Genomic DNA, 18,848 nt, shown 5'->3' with positions numbered 1-18,848 from the left:
TTTCCTTGTTGCCTTTTGACAGATAGTAAACACTTTGGGGAATTTACCTCTGTGCAATTGATCCATTCATATTTATTGAGCTTCTGCTTTGTGCAAAGCCTTATGCCATATGTTATGGAATATATAAAGGTGACTAGCACATGGCCCTGGCTCTCAGATTATACAGACTAGTCAGAAATTTGTGACTCTTGAAAATAACTACTAGTGAAGTAGACTATAATGCTATTTTTTTCCTACCTTTCCCAACACAACCTTCTTTCCCACTCCATATGGCCCTAGTGGGGTTGTGACCATGCACCAGAGTCCTCAGTATCAAGAATGAGTTATCATGGTATTGGAATGAATGAGTCACAACCATTTACCCACTACTGGAACACTGCTTAAATTCAAAGTCCAGGCAGTGGGGCTCTGATTTGACATTGCAAGAGAAAAGCTTTTTTTTTTTTTTCCTTTCTTTCTTTTTTTTTTTTTTTCGGTGGGTCACTAATATGGAAATAAACAAAATTGGAATTAAAGAAAATTAGTCTGCCCTTGGAGAGAATAAGGCCACACAGAGGGGAGCAGAGATGAAAGATTAAAAAAAGTCAGAGACTGAGATCTGATAATGTCTTCAGGCATGATTGTATTCATGGTAAAGATGCATCACTCCTTTACTTCCCATTTGCCTAATACATTCTCTTTTGACTCTCTTTTGGTGTAAACCACTTAGGGCAGTTTTATATCACTTGCAATTAAATGGGCTGTGGTAGGCAGAAATTTGGCTCCCTTGTGTTCCTCCTGTGAATATGTTATGTTAAATGGCACAAGGAACTTAGCAGGTATAATTGGGGTTACTTATCCTGGATTATCTGGGCAGGTCTAATCTAATAACATAAGCACTGAAAAGCTGAGGTCTTTATTTGGCTAGTAACAGAAGGGGAAGTCAGGGAATTAAGATACTATTGTTGGCTTGATGAAGGGGTCATGTGTAAAGGAAATGGAGGCCTTAGTTCTATAACCACAGAGAAATGAATGTTACTCAGAAGCAGAATCTTCCCCAGAGCATCCAGATAAGAGCCCATCCCAGCCAACATCTTGATTTATTCCTTATGATTCCCCAAGTAGAAGACCCAGTTAAGGCAGGCTGTACCTGGACTTCTGACGCACAAAACTGTGAGATAATAAGTGGCTGTTGTTTAAGTCACTAACTTTGTGTTTATTTGTTATGGCAGCAAGAGGAAACTAATATGTAAGTCAAATAAGTGGTATTTTTCCATTTAGTAAGATTTATGGAGCCCCTGCCTCATGTCCAATGTCTAGAGCCACATGGACACAAACACTAAGTAAATATCAAAAATAATTACACAAAGTTCTCTTCAAAGGCTTTATGGCCTTTTTATAAAGAATGCTTGGAAGAAAAGAGAATGCTTGGTACAGTGGCAAGGACAATGTCTTATTTATCTCTCTGTCCCCTGACACCTTCCTGGCACATAATAGGAGCTCAACTTCTATTTGTCCCACTAGACTGAATGGTTTTACAATACTGTTGATTCAACAGCACATGGTACTGGGGAGTCAAGAGCCAAAGACTTTGGTGTGGTTTGGAAGTTATGCTTTAGGAAATGTTTTCTGCTCTGGTCTTCAACTTACATGTGAAGAAGGAAAAACTTTAAATGCTTAGGTTTACTTCTTTCTCTTTAAAATATAGATCTGCTTGGTCTTCACAATGATTCATATTTTGATTCATTACTAAGATTAATTGTGATTATTTATGGCTTATGGTTTAAGTGCCCCAACCATCAGCACATTTAAGACTTAATGTCTGGAGCAGATTCAGGAATCAGCAAATTCAGCAATTATACCTGCTTCTCAAAAATTTAATGTGATTAGGCTTAGTTAGCATTTTCTCCTTGGTGACTACCATCAGTGTCCAATCTAGTTACCAGTATTTGTCCTTTGTCATGGTTCCAGGTTGTGCAGGGTGCGCTGGCCCTCCCTTTGCATGTTCATACTCCAGGGTAAAGTTCCTCTATACACCAGTCAGATGTCTGAATTCTGTCCCCCTCACTCCTTTGATCCCTGCCAGTCCCAGTTATTAGTTCCTCTCCCAGGGCTTGTTTGAGATTTGCAAACAACTTGTCCTCTACACTTTCCACTACCTCCAAACTGCCTCCTTACTGGCTTACTTCCCCCTATTTTACTGCTTATCTCTTACTCAGGAATGGGGATGCAACTTATGTGACCCCACATTTACTTTCCTTATGATTCTGATACCTAACAGGAAATATCCACATACTCTTAAATTCTGATATGCTTCTGTAGGATGGCTAATGAATACTTTGCATTTCTGAGCTGTGAGAGTTTAGAGTTTCAGTAACTTTGATCCATAGAAAATATCTGGGCAAAACTAAACAAATAAAATAACTATTCTGTCATGATTGACTCTGTTCTACAGATGTGCTGTTCTTGACGTCCTTACTTCTGTCCTCAGAATCATATCTTCGCATCTGAAAGAAGGCAACAGCATTGAGCAACAATCTGGGACTCTATTTGATATCTTCCCTTGAGAAGTGTTAAATGTTGCCATAATCTTGACAGTTCAAAAGTTAGTCATGTGGTTGATATTTTACCAATGAGATGAATGTGGTGAGTATCACTTTTCCTTTAATTAATTTTGTCAGTACAAACTTGGCAAGAGATAATAGTAAAGAGATATTGGCATTTAGGCGTGTTCATACTTACTTTTATGATTTAGGATTATGACAGCTTTCATGGTCAGTATCCTAAGAGCAACCCTGTCTGGTTTATAAATTCTGAAATTACAGTGTTTTACTTCTTTCCAGTCCTGCAGACAGAAGCAGCAACACTCATCAAACACTGCAGTTTTGATCAGATACGGTCATGTAGCCATGAAAACATTTTATTTTATATTAATCAACTGATATTTATGATTCATGTGGAAAAATAGGTCTTTCATTTTCTCTTTTTCTGACAAAGTTTGCTGTATAGTTTAATCTGTTTGAGTGCTTTTTTTTTCAACTCTTCACTGTGTTTTGCATGATCAAAGTTATTGTCTTCAAAACTAAAATAAAGGGAGTTGTTTGTCTTTTCCATATTATTATTACAGAGCCTTGGAACACATGTATGACCATGCTTTTTACTTTTCTGGTTCAAATTATTAGAATTCAGAACTTGTCCTTGGCATTCTACTAATAGAAAAACAAATGAAGAATTATTCCCTTAATGATTAAAAAACCTATCATTTTTTTCCATGCATGACATTTTCATGAAGGAAAGAAGATAACAGACAGAAGCTGGTTAGGCTAGTAGAATAAACAATAATAACAATAGCTACTGTTTATTAAATGCCTAACCCCTGCCTGATAATTTATATAAATAATATCACCTTCTATTTCTGATAATATGGTGGGACAGATACTCAAATAAACTTTCCCAATGAAAACCATTAAAAAATGCTATCTAATAGTGCTTAAAAGCATCAATGAGCAGGCAATAAGGTAGATAACTATCTGGCTAAAATCTAGTTCGATAAAACAGAAGTCCAGACAGCTAAACTACTGCTAAATTTTACTTTATCCAGAGGACATTTACTGAACATAGTAGCCTTCAGATTCAATTTCCTCACAGAGTTATGAGACAAGAAACAGAGACCATGGGACACTGGGACAAAAACACTCTCCCTTCAACGGAGAGAGTGAACAACAGGGAGGGTGAACTATAAATTCCACACCCTCCACTAAGAAAGATAAATATTTGGAAAATATGAAAGAGCTTAAAAGTCACACAGGAGAGGATGAGATATCTAATGTAAGTATAATTTGAGTTTCAACAAAAAGAATAAAGAGTATGGGAAAAGGTAATATCCAAAGAGATGATGGCTGAGGATTTCCCAAAATTATTGAAAGACATAAATCCTCAGATACATAAATTCCAATAAATCCAGAGCAGACATTAAAAAAGAAATCCTTACCAAAATACATGAGTAAGCTACAAAACACCAAAGACAAAGAAAATATCTTTAAAGCAGTCAGAAGGAATAAACTGATCACCTACAGAGAAATGGTTGACAGCTGGTCTCTCGCAGCAACAATGAAAACCAGAACAAGAGAAATAGTATATTCCATATGGTAAGAGACAATAATTGCTGATTAGGAAGGTTTAACTGAGTGAAACTATCTATAAATCAAAGGCAAAATGACAACATTTTCAGGCAAACCTAAAGTGAAACTCAACTGACTACCCAAAGATCATCATTAAAGTACTTTCCAAAGGATATATTTCTTTTTATTTTTTATTTTTCAATTTACATCATAGTATTATATTTTCCCCCTTCTCTCCAACTTTATTTTAGGTTCAGTGGGTACATGTGTAGGTTTGTTATGTGGGTAAATTGCATGTTGCTGAGATTTGGTGTACAGATTATTTTGTCACCCAGGTAATGAGCATAGTACTAGGATAGTTATTTTTACATCTTCACCCTCTGTTCTCAAGTAGGCCACAGTGTCCATCATTCCCTTCTTTGGGTCCACGTGTTCTCAGTGTTTAGCTCCCATTTATAATGAAAAGATGTGGTATTTGGTTTTCTGTTCCTGTATTAATTCACTTAGGTTAATGGCCTGCAGCTTCACCCATGTTGCTGCAAAGGACATGATCTTGTGCCTTTTTCATGGCTGCATAGTATTTCATGCTGTATATGTACCACGTTTTCTTTATCAGTGAACCATTGATGAACATCTAGGTTGATTCCATGCCTTTCCTAATTATGAATAGTGCTTCTATGAACATATGTGTTCATGTGTTTTTATTTTCCTTTGGCATATACCCAGTAATGGGGATTGCTGGGTCCAATGGTAGTTTCGTTTTATTAATAAGTTCTTTGAAAAATCTCCAAACCGCTTTCCACAGAGGCTGAACGAATTTACATTTCCACAAAAAGTGTATAAGCATTCCCTTTTCTCCACAACCTCACCAACATCTGTTATTTTTTGTCCTTTTAGTAATAGCTATTCTGACTGGTGTGAGATGATAGCTCATTGTGGTTTTGATTTGCATTTCTTTAATCATTAGTGATGCTGAGCATTTTTTCATATATTGGTTGGCCACATATATGTCTTTTTTTAAAGAAGTGTCTGTTCATGTCCTTTGTCCATTTTTTACTACAGTTGTTTATTTTTTGCTTGTTAATTTAAGTTTCTTATATTAACAGATTCTAGATATGAGACCTATGTTGGATGCATAGTTTGCAAATATTTTATCCCATTCTGTAGGTTGTCTGTATACTCTGTCGATAGTTTCTTATGCTGTGCAGAAGCTCTTTAGTTTAATTAGGTCTCCTTTGTCAATTTTTGTTTTTGTTGCAATTGATTTTGGAGCTTTGTTGTAAAATCTTTGCCAAGGCTGACATCCAGAATGGCATTTCCTAGGTTTTCTTACAGGTTTTTTGTAGTTCGAGGTTTTATATTTAAGTATTTAATCCATTTTGAGTTTATTTTTGTATATGCTGAAAGGAAGGAGTCCAGTTTCAATCTTTTGCATCTGGCTAACCTAACCAGTTATACCAGCACCATTTATTGAATAAGGGGTTCTTTTCCCCATTGCTTGGTTTGTTGATTTTGTCAAAGATTAGATTATTGTAGGTGTGTGCCTTTATATATGATTTCTCTAATTTGTTCCATTGGTCTACATGTCTGTTTTTGTACCTTAACCATGTTGTTTTGGCTATTGTAGCCTTGTAGTATAGTTTGAAGTTGAGTAGTGTGATGTCTCCAGCTTTGTTCTTTTTGTTTAGGATGACTTTGGATATTCTGGCTCTTTTTAAATTCCATACGAATTTTACAATAGTGTTTTTTTTTCTACTTTTGTGAAAAGTGTCATTGGTAGTTTGATAGAACAGCATTGAAACCATCAATTGCTTTGAGCAGTATGGCCATTTTAATGACTTTGAATCCTCCTATCCATGAGCATGGAATGTTTTTCCATTTGTTTGTATCATCTTTGATTTCTTTCAGCAGTGTTTTGTAATTCTCATTGTAGAGATCTTTCACCTCCCTTGTTAGCTGTATTCCAAAGTATTTTATTTTATTTTTCTGTGTGGCTATTGTGAATGGGATTGCATTCTTTTTTTATTTTATTTTATTTTATTTTATTTTATTTTATTTTTTTATTTATTTTTTATTTTTTTATTTTTTTATTTTTTTATTTTTTATTATACTTTAAGTTTTAGGGTACATGTGCACATTGTGCAGGTTAGTTACATATGTATACATGTGCCATGCTGGTGCGCTGCACCCACTAACTCGTCATCTAGCATTAGGTATATCTCCCAATGCTATCCCTCCCCCTCCCCCCTCCCCACCACAGTCCCCAGAGTATGATATTCCCCTTCCTGTGTCCATGTGATCTCATTGTTCAATTCCCACCTATGAGTGAGAATATGCGGTGTTTGGTTTTTTGTTCTTGCGATAGTTTACTGAGAATGATGGTTTCCAATTTCATCCATGTCCCTACAAAGGATATGAACTCATCATTTTTTATGGCTGCATAGTATTCCATGGTGTATATGTGCCACATTTTCTTAATCCAGTCTATCATTGTTGGACATTTGGGTTGGTTCCAAGTCTTTGCTATTGTGAATAATGCCGCAATAAACATACGTGTGCATGTGTCTTTATAGCAGCATGATTTATAGTCATTTGGGTATATACCCAGTAATGGGATGGCTGGGTCAAATGGTATTTCTAGTTCTAGATCCCTGAGGAATCGCCACACTGACTTCCACAATGGTTGAACTAGTTTACAGTCCCACCAACAGTGTAAAAGTGTTCCTATTTCTCCACATCCTCTCCAGCACCTGTTGTTTCCTGACTTTTTAATGATTGCCATTCTAACTGGGGTGAGATGATATCTCATAGTGGTTTTGATTTGCATTTCTCTGATGGCCAGTGATGATGAGCATTTTTTCATGTGTTTTTTGGCTGCATAAATGTCTTCTTTTGAGAAGTGCCTGTTCATGTCCTTCGCCCACTTTTTGATGGGGTTGTTTGTTTTTTTCTTGTAAATTTGTTTGAGTTCACTGTAGATTCTGGATATTAGCCCTTTGTCAGATGAGTAGGTTGCGAAAATTTTCTCCCATGTTGTAGGTTGCCTATTCACTCTGATGGTAGTTTCTTTTGCTGTGCAGAAGCTCTTTAGTTTAATTAGATCCCATTTGTCAATTTTGTCTTTTGTTGCCATTGCTTTTGGTGTTTTGGACATGAAGTCCTTGCCCACGCCTATGTCCTGAATGGTAATGCCTAGGTTTTCTTCTAGGGTTTTTATGGTTTTAGGTCTAACGTTTAAATCTTTAATCCATCTTGAATTGATTTTTGTATAAGGTGTAAGGAAGGGATCCAGTTTCAGCTTTCTACATATGGCTAGCCAGTTTTCCCAGCACCATTTATTAAATAGGGAATCCTTTCCCCATTGCTTGTTTTTCTCAGGTTTGTCAAAGATCAGATAGTTGTAGGTAAGCGGCGTTATTTCTGAGGGCTCTGTTCTGTTCCATTGATCTATACTTCTGTTTTGGTACCAGTACCATGCTGTTTTGGTTACTGTAGCCTTGTAGTATAGTTTGAAGTCAGGTAGTGTGATGCCTCCAGCTTTGTTCTTTTGGCTTAGGATTGACTTGGCGATGCGGGCTCTCTTTTGGTTCCATATGAACTTTGAAGTAGTTTTTTCCAATTCTGTGAAGAAAGTCATTGGTAGCTTGATGGGGATGGCATTGAATCTGTAAATTACCTTGGGCAGTATGGCCATTTTCACGATATTGATTCTTCCTACCCATGAGCATGGAATGTTCTTCCATTTGTTTGTATCCTCTTTTATTTCCTTGAGCAGTGGTTTGTAGTTCTCCTTGAAGAGGTGCTTCACATCCCTTGTAAGTTGGATTCCTAGGTATTTTATTCTCTTTGAAGCAATTGTGAATGGGAGTTCACTCATGATTTGGCTCTCTGTTTGTCTGTTGTTGGTGTATAAGAATGCTTGTGATTTTTGTACATTGATTTTGTATCCTGAGACTTTGCTGAAGTTGCTTATCAGCTTAAGGAGATTTTGGGCTGAGACGATGGGGTTTTCTAGATAAACAATCATGTCGTCTGCAAACAGGGACAATTTGACTTCCTCTTTTCCTAATTGAATACCCTTTATTTCCTTCTCCTGCCTGATTGCCCTGGCCAGAACTTCCAACACTATGTTGAATAGGAGTGGTGAGAGAGGGCATCCCTGTCTTGTGCCAGTTTTCAAAGGGAATGCTTCCAGTTTTTGCCCATTCAGTATGATATTGGCTGTGGGTTTGTCATAGATAGCTCTTATTATTTTGAAATATGTCCCATCAATACCTAATTTATTGAGAGTTTTTAGCATGAAGGGTTGTTGAATTTTGTCAAAGGCTTTTTCTGCATCTATTGAGATAATCATGTGGTTTTTGTCTTTGGCTCTGTTTATATGCTGGATTACATTTATTGATTTGCGTATGTTGAACCAGCCTTGCATCCCAGGGATGAAGCCCACTTGATCATGGTGGATAAGCTTTTTGATGTGCTGCTGGATTCGGTTTGCCAGTATTTTATTGAGGATTTTTGCATCAATGTTCATCAAGGATATTGGTCTAAAATTCTCTTTTTTGGTTGTGTCTCTGCCAGGCTTTGGTATCAGAATGATGCTGGCCTCATAAAATGAGTTAGGGAGGATTCCCTCTTTTTCTATTGATTGGAATAGTTTCAGAAGGAATGGTACCAGTTCCTCCTTGTACCTCTGGTAGAATTCGGCTGTGAATCCATCTGGTCCTGGACTCTTTTTGGTTGGTAAACTATTGATTATTGCCACAATTTCAGCTCCTGTTATTGGTCTATTCAGAGATTCAACTTCTTCCTGGTTTAGTCTTGGGAGAGTGTATGTGTCGAGGAATGTATCCATTTCTTCTAGATTTTCTAGTTTATTTGCGTAGAGGTGTTTGTAGTATTCTCTGATGGTAGTTTGTATTTCTGTGGGATCGGTGGTGATATCCCCTTTATCATTTTTTATTGCGTCTATTTGATTCTTCTCTCTTTTTTTCTTTATTAGTCTTGCTAGCGGTCTATCAATTTTGTTGATCCTTTCAAAAAACCAGCTCCTGGATTCATTAATTTTTTGAAGGGTTTTTTGTGTCTCTATTTCCTTCAGTTCTGCTCTGATTTTAGTTATTTCTTGCCTTCTGCTAGCTTTTGAATGTGTTTGCTCTTGCTTTTCTAGTTCTTTTAATTGTGATGTTAGGGTGTCAATTTTGGATCTTTCCTGCTTTCTCTTGTGGGCATTTAGTGCTATAAATTTCCCTCTGCACACTGCTTTGAATGCGTCCCAGAGATTCTGGTATGTTGTGTCTTTGTTCTCGTTGGTTTCAAAGAACATCTTTATTTCTGCCTTAATTTCGTTATGTACCCAGCAGTCATTCAGGAGCAGGTTGTTCAGTTTCCATGTAGTTGAGCGGCTTTGAGTGAGATTCTTAATCCTGAGTTCTAGTTTGATTGCACTGTGGTCTGAGAGATAGTTTGTTATAATTTCTGTTCTTTTACATTTGCTGAGGAGAGCTTTACTTCCAAGTATGTGGTCAATTTTGGAATAGGTGTGGTGTGGTGCTGAAAAAAATGTATATTCTGTTGATTTGGGGTGGAGAGTTCTGTAGATGTCTATTAGGTCCGCTTGGTGCAGAGCTGAGTTCAATTCCTGGGTATCCTTGTTGACTTTCTGTCTCGTTGATCTGTCTAATGTTGACAGTGGGGTGTTAAAGTCTCCCATTATTAATGTGTGGGAGTCTAAGTCTCTTTGTAGGTCACTCAGGACTTGCTTTATGAATCTGGGTGCTCCTGTATTGGGTGCATAAATATTTAGGATAGTTAGCTCCTCTTGTTGAATTGATCCCTTTACCATTATGTAATGGCCTTCTTTGTCTCTTTTGATCTTTGTTGGTTTAAAGTCTGTTTTATCAGAGACTAGGATTGCAACCCCTGCCTTTTTTTGTTTTCCATTTGCTTGGTAGATCTTCCTCCATCCTTTTATTTTGAGCCTACGTGTGTCTCTGCATGTGAGATGGGTTTCCTGAATACAGCACACTGATGGGTCTTGACTCTTTATCCAACTTGCCAGTCTGTGTCTTTTAATTGGAGAATTTAGTCCATTTACATTTAAAGTTAATATTGTTATGTGTGAATTTGATCCTGTCATTATGATGTTAGCTGGTGATTTTGCTCGTTAGTTGATGCAGTTTCTTCCTAGTCTTGATGGTCTTTACATTTTGGCATGATTTTGCAGCGGCTGGTACCGGTTGTTCCTTTCCATACTTAGCGCTTCCTTCAGGAGCTCTTTTAGGGCAGGCCTGGTGGTGACAAAATCGGTCAGCATTTGCTTGTCTGTAAAGTATTTTATTTCTCCTTCACTTATGAAGCTTAGTTTGGCTGGATATGAAATTCTGGGTTGAAAATTCTTTTCTTTAAGAATGTTGAATATTGGCCCCCACTCTCTTCTGGCTTGTAGGGTTTCTGCCGAGAGATCCGCTGTTAGTCTGATGGGCTTCCCTTTGAGGGTAACCCGACCTTTCTGTCTGGCTGCCCTTAACATTTTTTCCTTCATTTCAACTTTGGTGAATCTGACAATTATGTGTCTTGGAGTTGCTCTTCTCGAGGAGTATCTTTGTGGCGTTCTCTGTATTTCCTGAATCTGAACGTTGGCCTGCCTTGCTAGATTGGGGAAGTTCTCCTGGATAATATCCTGCAGAGTGTTTTCCAACTTGGTTTCATTCTCCGCATCACTTTCAGGTACACCAATCAGACGTAGATTTGGTCTTTTCACATAGTCCCATATTTCTTGGAGGCTTTGCTCATTTCTTTTTATTCTTTTTTCTCTAGACTTCCCTTCTCGCTTCGTTTCATTCATTTCATCTTCCATTGCTGATACCCTTTCTTCCAGTTGATCGCATCGGCTCCTGAGGCTTCTGCATTCTTCACGTAGTTCTCGAGCCTTGGTTTTCAGCTCCATCAGCTCCTTTAAGCACTTCTCTGTATTGGTTATTCTAGTTATACATTCTTCTAAATTTTTTTCAAAGTTTTCAACTTCTTTGCCTTTGGTTTGAATGTCCTCCCGTAGCTCAGAGTAATTTGATCGTCTGAAGCCTTCTTCTCTCAGCTCGTCAAAATCATTCTCCATCCAGCTTTGTTCCGTTGCTGGTGAGGAACTGCGTTCCTTTGGAGGAGGAGAGGCGCTCTGCATTTTAGAGTTTCCTGTTTTTCTGTTCTGTTTTCTCCCCATCTTTGTGGTTTTATCTACTTTTGGTCTTTGATGATGGTGATGTACAGATGGGTTTTCGGTGTGGATGTCCTTTCTGTTTGTTAGTTTTCCTTCTAACAGACAGGACCCTCAGCTGCAGGTCTGTTGGAATACCCTGCCGTGTGAGGTGTCAGTGTGCCCCTGCTGGGGGGTGCCTCCCAGTTAGGCTGCTCGGGGGTCAGGGGTCAGGGACCCACTTGAGGAGGCAGTCTGCCCGTTCTCAGATCTCCAGCTGCGTGCTGGGAGAACCACTGCTCTCTTCAAAGCTGTCAGACAGCGACATTTAAGTCTGCAGAGGTTACTGCTGTCTTTTTGTTTGTCTGTGCCCTGCCCCCAGAGGTGGAGACTACAGAGGCAGGCAGGCCTCCTTGAGCTGTGGTGGGCTCCACCCAGTTCGAGCTTCCTGGCTGCTTTGTTTACCTAAGCAAGCCTGGGCAATGGCGGGCGCCCCTCCCCCAGCCTCGCTGCCGCCTTGCAGTTTGATCTCAGACTGCTGTGCTAGCAATCAGCGAGATTCCGAGGGCGTAGGACCCTCCGAGCCAGGTGTGGGATATAGTCTCGTGGTGCGCCGTTTTTTAAGCCGGTCTGAAACGCGCAATATTCGGGCGGGAGTGACCCGAGTTTTCCAGGTGCGTCCGTCACCCCTTTCTTTGACTCGGAAAGGGAACTCCCTGACCCGTTGCGCTTCCCAGGTGAGGCAATGCCTCGCCCTGCTTCGGCTCGCGCACGGTACGCGCACCCACTGGCCTGCGCCCACTGTCTGGCACTCCCTAGTGAGATGAACCCGGTACCTCAGATGGAAATGCAGAAATCACCCGTCTTCTGCGTCGCTCACGCTGGGAGCTGTAGACCGGAGCTGTTCCTATTCGGCCATCTTGGCTCCTCCCCCCCAACCGGGATTGCATTCTTGATATGGCTCTCAGCTTGGATGTTGTTGGTGTATAGAAATGCTACTGATTTTTGTACGTTGATTTTGTATCAAAGGATATATTTCTAAAGAATATACTTCAAGAAGGATGAAAATGATCCTAGATGAGAAATCTGAGATGCAGTAAGAAATGCTGAGCAAAGATTATGGTAAATTTAAATAAAGATGGCCAAGGCAGGTGAATCACCTGAGGTCTAGAGTTCAAGACCAGCCTGGGCAACATGATGAAATCCTGTCTCTACGAAAAGTATAAAAATTAGCCGGGCATGGTGGTGTGCACCTGTAATCCCAGCTACTCAGGAGGCTGAGGTATGATAATTGCTTGAACCCTGGAGGCAGAGGTTGCAGTGAGCCGAGATGATGCCATTGCACTCCAGCCTGGGCAACAGAACAAGACTCTGTCTCAAAAAAATGAAGGAAAGAAAGAAAGAAAGAAGAAAGAAAGAGAAAGAAAGAGAAAGAAAGAAGGGAATGAGGAATAGGTCAAAAGTAAAATACTGAAACAAAAGGCAGAACTAAAATACTGGAAAATCATAGCACTTAAATTGGGAAGGGAATGAATAAAGTTAAAATTGTGTTTTTCAAGAGAGAAATGAAGATATTTCTATGGTATGAATGTTATAATTTCTAGGAAGACCATTAAAATAGTAAAAATGATACATGTCTTTGAAACTAGTAGAGGAAAAAAGGTGATAAAAATAACCAATTTTAAAAAGGCAAGAAATGAGAGAAAAAAGGAATCAGAAAAAGGCAAGATAAATAGAACCTAATAGCGTATCTCAAAATTAATAAAACAAAAATGGACAGAAATTAAAGATAAATAAATAAATTCTCAATTATAAAGGAGGTTTTAAGATATCTATCAGAAGAGAAGTGATGGAGCAGATAAGGAATCAGTAAGGAAAATGAAGATTTAAACAATACAATTTACCAACTATATCCTAATAGACTTGTGTAGTATTGTACTCACACAATGCAGAATACAAATTCTGTACAAGAACACAAAGGACATTTGCAAAAATTGACCATATAGTGAGTGTCAATAATTTTCAAAGTTACCTGTCATTCTTTGAACACAGTTCAGTTAAACTAGAAATCAATAACCAACAGATAACCAATAAAACTTCATGTATTGGGAAGTTAAGAAATACATTTCTACATAAACCACAAGTCAAAGAAAATAATCATAGTAAAGCCAGAAAATATTTAGAATGGAATGATGGTGAAAATACTACCATTAAAACTTATAAGATGCAGATAAAGCAGCAATTAGAAAGAATTCTAGCTTCTAATGATTATATTAAAACAAAAACAAAGATTGAAAATTAATGACTGATACAGCCATCTTAAGAGGATAGGAAAAAAAAACTGAAGTAAATGCAGAGAATCTGGGAGAAAGGAAATAATGAAGATATGAGCAGAAATTAATGTAATGGAAAATAAGCATAGAGTAGAAAGGATGAACAAAAACAAAAGTTGGTTGTTTGGAATGACTAATAAATTTGACAAATCTTTGATCATGGAAAAAGAGCTATCCCAAGTAAATAATATGAGGAATAAAAAAGAGAATATAACTGCCACTATTAAGGAGAAAATAAAATGATAGAATGAATAATTTCATGCCAGTTACTTTGAAAATTTATGTGAAATGGACAAATTCCTAGGAAAATGCTACAAAAATTGATTTTAAAAAATAGGACACATGAAAGGTCATAATCATTAAAGAAATTGAACAGGTAGTTAAATATCTTCCCACAGAGGATAACTCCAGGCCTAGATAATTTACCATGCTGTCCAACCAAACATTCAGAGAGCAAATAATTTCAACTTTATAGAAACAATTTCAAAATAGAGTAAAAGAGGGAATATTTTAGAGTGAAAGAGAATTCATTTTATTTTATTTATTTATTTATTTTTTCAGACACAGTCTCATTCTGTTGCCCAGGCTGGTGTGCAGTGTCATGATCACTGCTCACTGCAGCCTCAACCTCCCGGGATCAATTGATGATCCTGCCTCTGCCTCCAGAGTAGCTGGGAATACAGGTGCATGCTGCTGTGTCTGGCTAATTTTTGTATTTTTTGTAGAGATGAGTTTTTGCCATGTTGAGGCAGGTCTTGAACTCCTGGGCTCAACTGAACTTCCCACTTCAGCCTCTCAAAGTGCTGGGATTAAAGCGTGAGCCACCGTGCCTGGCCATTCATTTTATGAGGCTGTTGTAACCTTGATACCAAAAACCAAATGTGGACAGTACAAGAAAGGAAAATTCAAGACAAATCTTATTTAGGAGCATAGATAAAAATAATCTTAAGCAAAGTATTCTCAAAGAACCTGGCAATATATGAAAAGAATAATGCATTATACTGAAGTTGTGTTTATTGCAGGAATGCAAAGTTTTTAAGAAACATTAGAAAAGTCAATAGTTTTCTCCATATTGACAGATAAAAGCAAAAAGCAATATGTCAACAGATGTTGCAAATCATTTCATAAAACTCAAAATACATTCATGATACAAATTCAGAACACTAGAAATAAAAAAGAACTTGTTAACTTGAAAAAAAGCAACTAACAAAACCTTATTACAGAAATAAAACTTAATGGTGAAACTGAAAACTTCTCCTTTGATACCAGAAATAAAAGTTTGCCTATTTAATTGCATTAATTAACAGAAGAAAGGAAAAAAAAATGCTAGCATAAAAATATAAACTATAATAAACTGGAAATAAATCTAGGAAAGGAAAGACCTTTCTGGAGGAAATCATGTTATCTCTAGCTTTTATAGCAGCTCTGCAAGGATATTAGTATCATCCATCAAAGCGGTAAAGCAGCTTACACAGATTTCACATAGCTGGGAAGTAGAGATGTGAGGATTTGAATATAGGAGCATTCAACTCCAAGATCTGTGCTTTTTCCCAAATAGTGGCCCTAATTTTGGGCATCCCCAAATGTGCTCAGCCCTACGTGACTCCTGAGCCTTAGCTGCTTGTCCCTTTTCCTAGCTAGAGAACAGTGACAGGTTGTGTCATTTCTAAGGTATTAAGCACTAGCTGTATGAGCAGTCCCTAATCTTAGGTTGTCTCAGCCTCCCTTGAGGGTAAAACCTGGCCATTGGCATTGTTTCCAAGGGCAGGTGTTTCCAAGGTGAGCCTTGGCACAGGTCTCACCTCATTTGAGGAGTCTCTGCCCAGAAGGACTGAGTGATGCAATCTAGAAATAGTGGGGAAAGGAGTTGAGTTGGGATGAAGTTTGACCAATGAGAGACTGCAGATGAGAAGGAGCTAGTAGTCAATAGCTTGCCCTTCCTCATCCACCCTCTACAAAGGACTCTTCTAGGATGTAATGGTGCCATGTGGCCACTCTGGAGATGTCCCTCCCTTGTGACTGAGCAACCAGCTGTTTGTTCTTATAAAGCTGTGGCCAGCTGAATAATGCACCATCTTATATGTGATCTTCGTTTTGCCTGACTCACTCTTCCTTTTACTCTTGCTTTCCTGAGATAAAGTCCCCCAACACTAAAACCTTACCATGGGGTCTGATTTCCAGGAAATCTGAACTTGGACATCTCTTAAGTTTCAACTTCTCCAAAGTTTACACAGTACATCATAGTCTGTTAGTAGTTTATGCAATCATTTTCAGTGCATCACCATCAGCATTTGAAAACATAATGAAATAGAACAGAAGCAAAGTATCAGGGTATATCTTATATACTGAAGATAAGCACCATTTCCTAAAACTGTTGATTCATGTATGTGTGTATGTTTGAGGTTATGAGTATGTGCGTACTGAGTTGTGATGTTAAATGTGTATTTTTCTGTGTGTCATTGTCAGAAATGTTTGAAAGTCACTGGTCTAGGCAGCAGCTACATGAGGTGATGAGTTCATGTTATAACTATGACATCCAGTTGTGCATTCACGATGTCCTATCAGTGGAAACTTTTGGTGCCCTAATTTCTCACTTTGAAAAGTATTAAAATGTCTTAAAAGCCCTCACATGATTTTCCTAAATGGAAAAAGCTTACATTTGCCTAGCAGTCATCTTAGAGGAAGAATCTTTTGCAGTATTATTTCTTTCCCTGGAAGCTAGATGGCATACCTTATTTAGAAAAATAAAGGGGATTATCTAGTGAATGGGGTTTTATTCAATCATGTCTAAATGTGTTTATTTATTTATATGCCTTTGTGAGACTATGGTTAAATAGGCAGATACATTTTCCAGTAGCAGTCATTGACAATCCAGGCAACCAAAGTAATATGCATCTTACTTTTTCTTAATGGTGTTTATGTTTTGAAAAATATATTCACTTTTTCAAGTATGATGACTTATTGATACTCCTTGAAACATCCTGATTTGGAGAATGCTGGAAATGCTGGGGGTTGGGAGAGGGAATACAAGTCTCAAAGCTGTGAATGCACTTGCTAACTTTAAAAACAAAACATGCAGGGCAAGTTTTAGTTTATAGTGTGTGTACTGATTTAACCTGAAGATAATAACTAAGAACAGCTGCTGAGTTGCATGTGGTTAAATTTTCTGAGATAAAATACTCTGGCAAGACACTTGAAAAACAAACAAGAAAGTTTGTGAAGACAGATGACAATCTTGTAAGTATGATCCAAAAATCAAATAAATGGCAAATGTTGTGTTAATCTCTCTGATTCTAAAAAATATTTTCACTATCACCAGGGAGGGTAATTTGAATGGATTCACACCCTCTTCAAAATGCAAGGACATAGTTAAGTTGCCAAAGCCTTATCGAATTCCTTTTAATGTTATTGTAATTCCTAAGTAGCAGATGGGTGGACCTAGCTTTCTCACTTGATAGTCATAACACAATCTACAATTACTGCCAAGCCTACTGAGAATTTAATACATTTGGAAATCTCTGAAGAGAAATTTTGAAGTTCATGCTATCTACACCCAGATGGTCAAATAATTAAAGCTTGGTAAAGACTATGAGAGGTTATCTCTTCCCCATTAGATATTATGGAATAACTAGTGAGCACCACTCTGTGTCCAAATAATATGGGATTTATAAACTACTTTGAATATTTTTACTTATTCATAAGTATTAGTGATATGCTAAGTAAATCTAAAGAATAGTATTTAAGGGGAAGAATGAGTATTCATTTCATTTTTGTAGAGCTATTTCAGAAGGTATGTATTGACCAGAGTAGATTTGATTCAATATTCATTATTCTTATTGTGGATTCAATAGTAACAAAGGCCAACTATCACATAAAGGGAGCACACTTTGCAGAAGTAGCCTTGGCCTAAGATGACAGGTCTGCTGGTCATCTTCATATCTGTACAGAAGTCCCATTTATCATCTGCTTGTTATTTGGTCTGCTTGTTGACCACCTCTGTGGCAGATCACAATTCCATTCTCTCCCCTATATTCATCTTCTTTGCCATGTGACTGTTCAGTTTCCCTCATTAAAAGGCTACAGTTTATTTCCTCACCCTTGACTTTGGGGATTGGTCACAAGGCTTGTTTTGGCCAATAGAATTAGATGCAAGTCTAGGGTGCCAGTTATGAACCTAGGCCCTAGAGACTTTGTGTGTATCGACTTGCTGTCTTGTGCTTCTGCAATCCATGAGAATAACATTCCCAGGCTAGTCTGTTAGTCTTAAGAGAAAGCTGAGAGACATATGGGGGTGGGGTGGGGGGTAAGTATTCAGTCAAGTCCAGCTGGGATTAGCTACCTCTAGTAGACCTGCACTGCAAGAGCTAAATAAGTGCTTATTGTTGTTTGCCAATAATGTTTAGTAGATTTTGTTATGCAACATTATTGTAGTGATGATTGATTGATAGGCCCTCCAAATCCACATGTGATTTTCAGGAAATTTCTTGGCCCCATCAGATTTTAGAAGTTGATCTTTGTCTTGTGGATTAAATAAGGAATTAATTCAACCTCTGCAGAAACAGAAAATTAAAAACTGCATGTTATCACTTATAAGTGGGAGCTAAACAATGGGTATATATGGACATATGGAGTGGAATAATAGATATTGGAAACACCAAATGTTGGAAGATTGGAAGAGAGGTGAGAGATAAAATGTCACCTGTGGGGTACAATGTACACTATCAGGATCATGAGTGTACTAAAAGCTCAGATTTCACAACTATGTAAGATATGCATGTAACACAACTGCACTTGTACCTCTAAGTCCAGAAAAATAAAAAAATAAATAAAATGTGGCTTTTCAGGAATATACACATTTGAGTTAAGAGAATAAAGCAATTTGCAGAACAACAACAACAAAAAAATGGATTCCTGGCTTTATTCTTGAGCTCTAGATCCATGTACTTACTCTTTCTGGGCTCACAAAAACATCAAACAGCAGTCAAGTTTGTCAGGATATCACTTGACCTCTACACACCGTATACTAAAATATTACATATGTTCAGCTGCTCTGGCCGAGACCTTCTCTGTATTTAGTCAGGTTCCAAAAATCACATCTCCACTAGTTCTTTTCCTTTCTCTTCATGTGCAAGGTTATAGGAGGCTTCATGTTGGAACCCGACTGAGTTATGAAAGCATTCAAAGACACCATTACCTCAAGTAATTTTGATATAACGAGGAGTTATC

The 18,848-nt window shown here is 37.9% G+C and overlaps 1 long non-coding RNA gene across 5 annotated transcripts in view; it reads left to right on the top strand.

Annotated features, from left to right (window-relative positions):
• The window catches only part of LOC134809580 (uncharacterized), a 147,770-nt gene that overhangs the window by 18,178 nt on the left and 110,744 nt on the right, over positions 1–18,848 (top strand). For all 5 annotated transcript variants that reach the window (XR_010155667.1, XR_010155666.1, XR_010155665.1 and 2 more), the window contains exon 2: positions 2,435–2,625. This is a non-coding gene — a long non-coding RNA (uncharacterized LOC134809580). The remainder of the gene's footprint in view (positions 1–2,434; positions 2,626–18,848) is intronic.

This window comes from Pan troglodytes, chromosome 2 (genome assembly GCF_028858775.2).
Source record: "Pan troglodytes isolate AG18354 chromosome 2, NHGRI_mPanTro3-v2.0_pri, whole genome shotgun sequence".
NCBI classification, from domain to species: domain Eukaryota; kingdom Metazoa; phylum Chordata; class Mammalia; order Primates; family Hominidae; genus Pan; species Pan troglodytes.
Note: the sequence above shows the minus strand (reverse complement) of the source record. Positions and strands in the feature narration are given on the sequence as shown.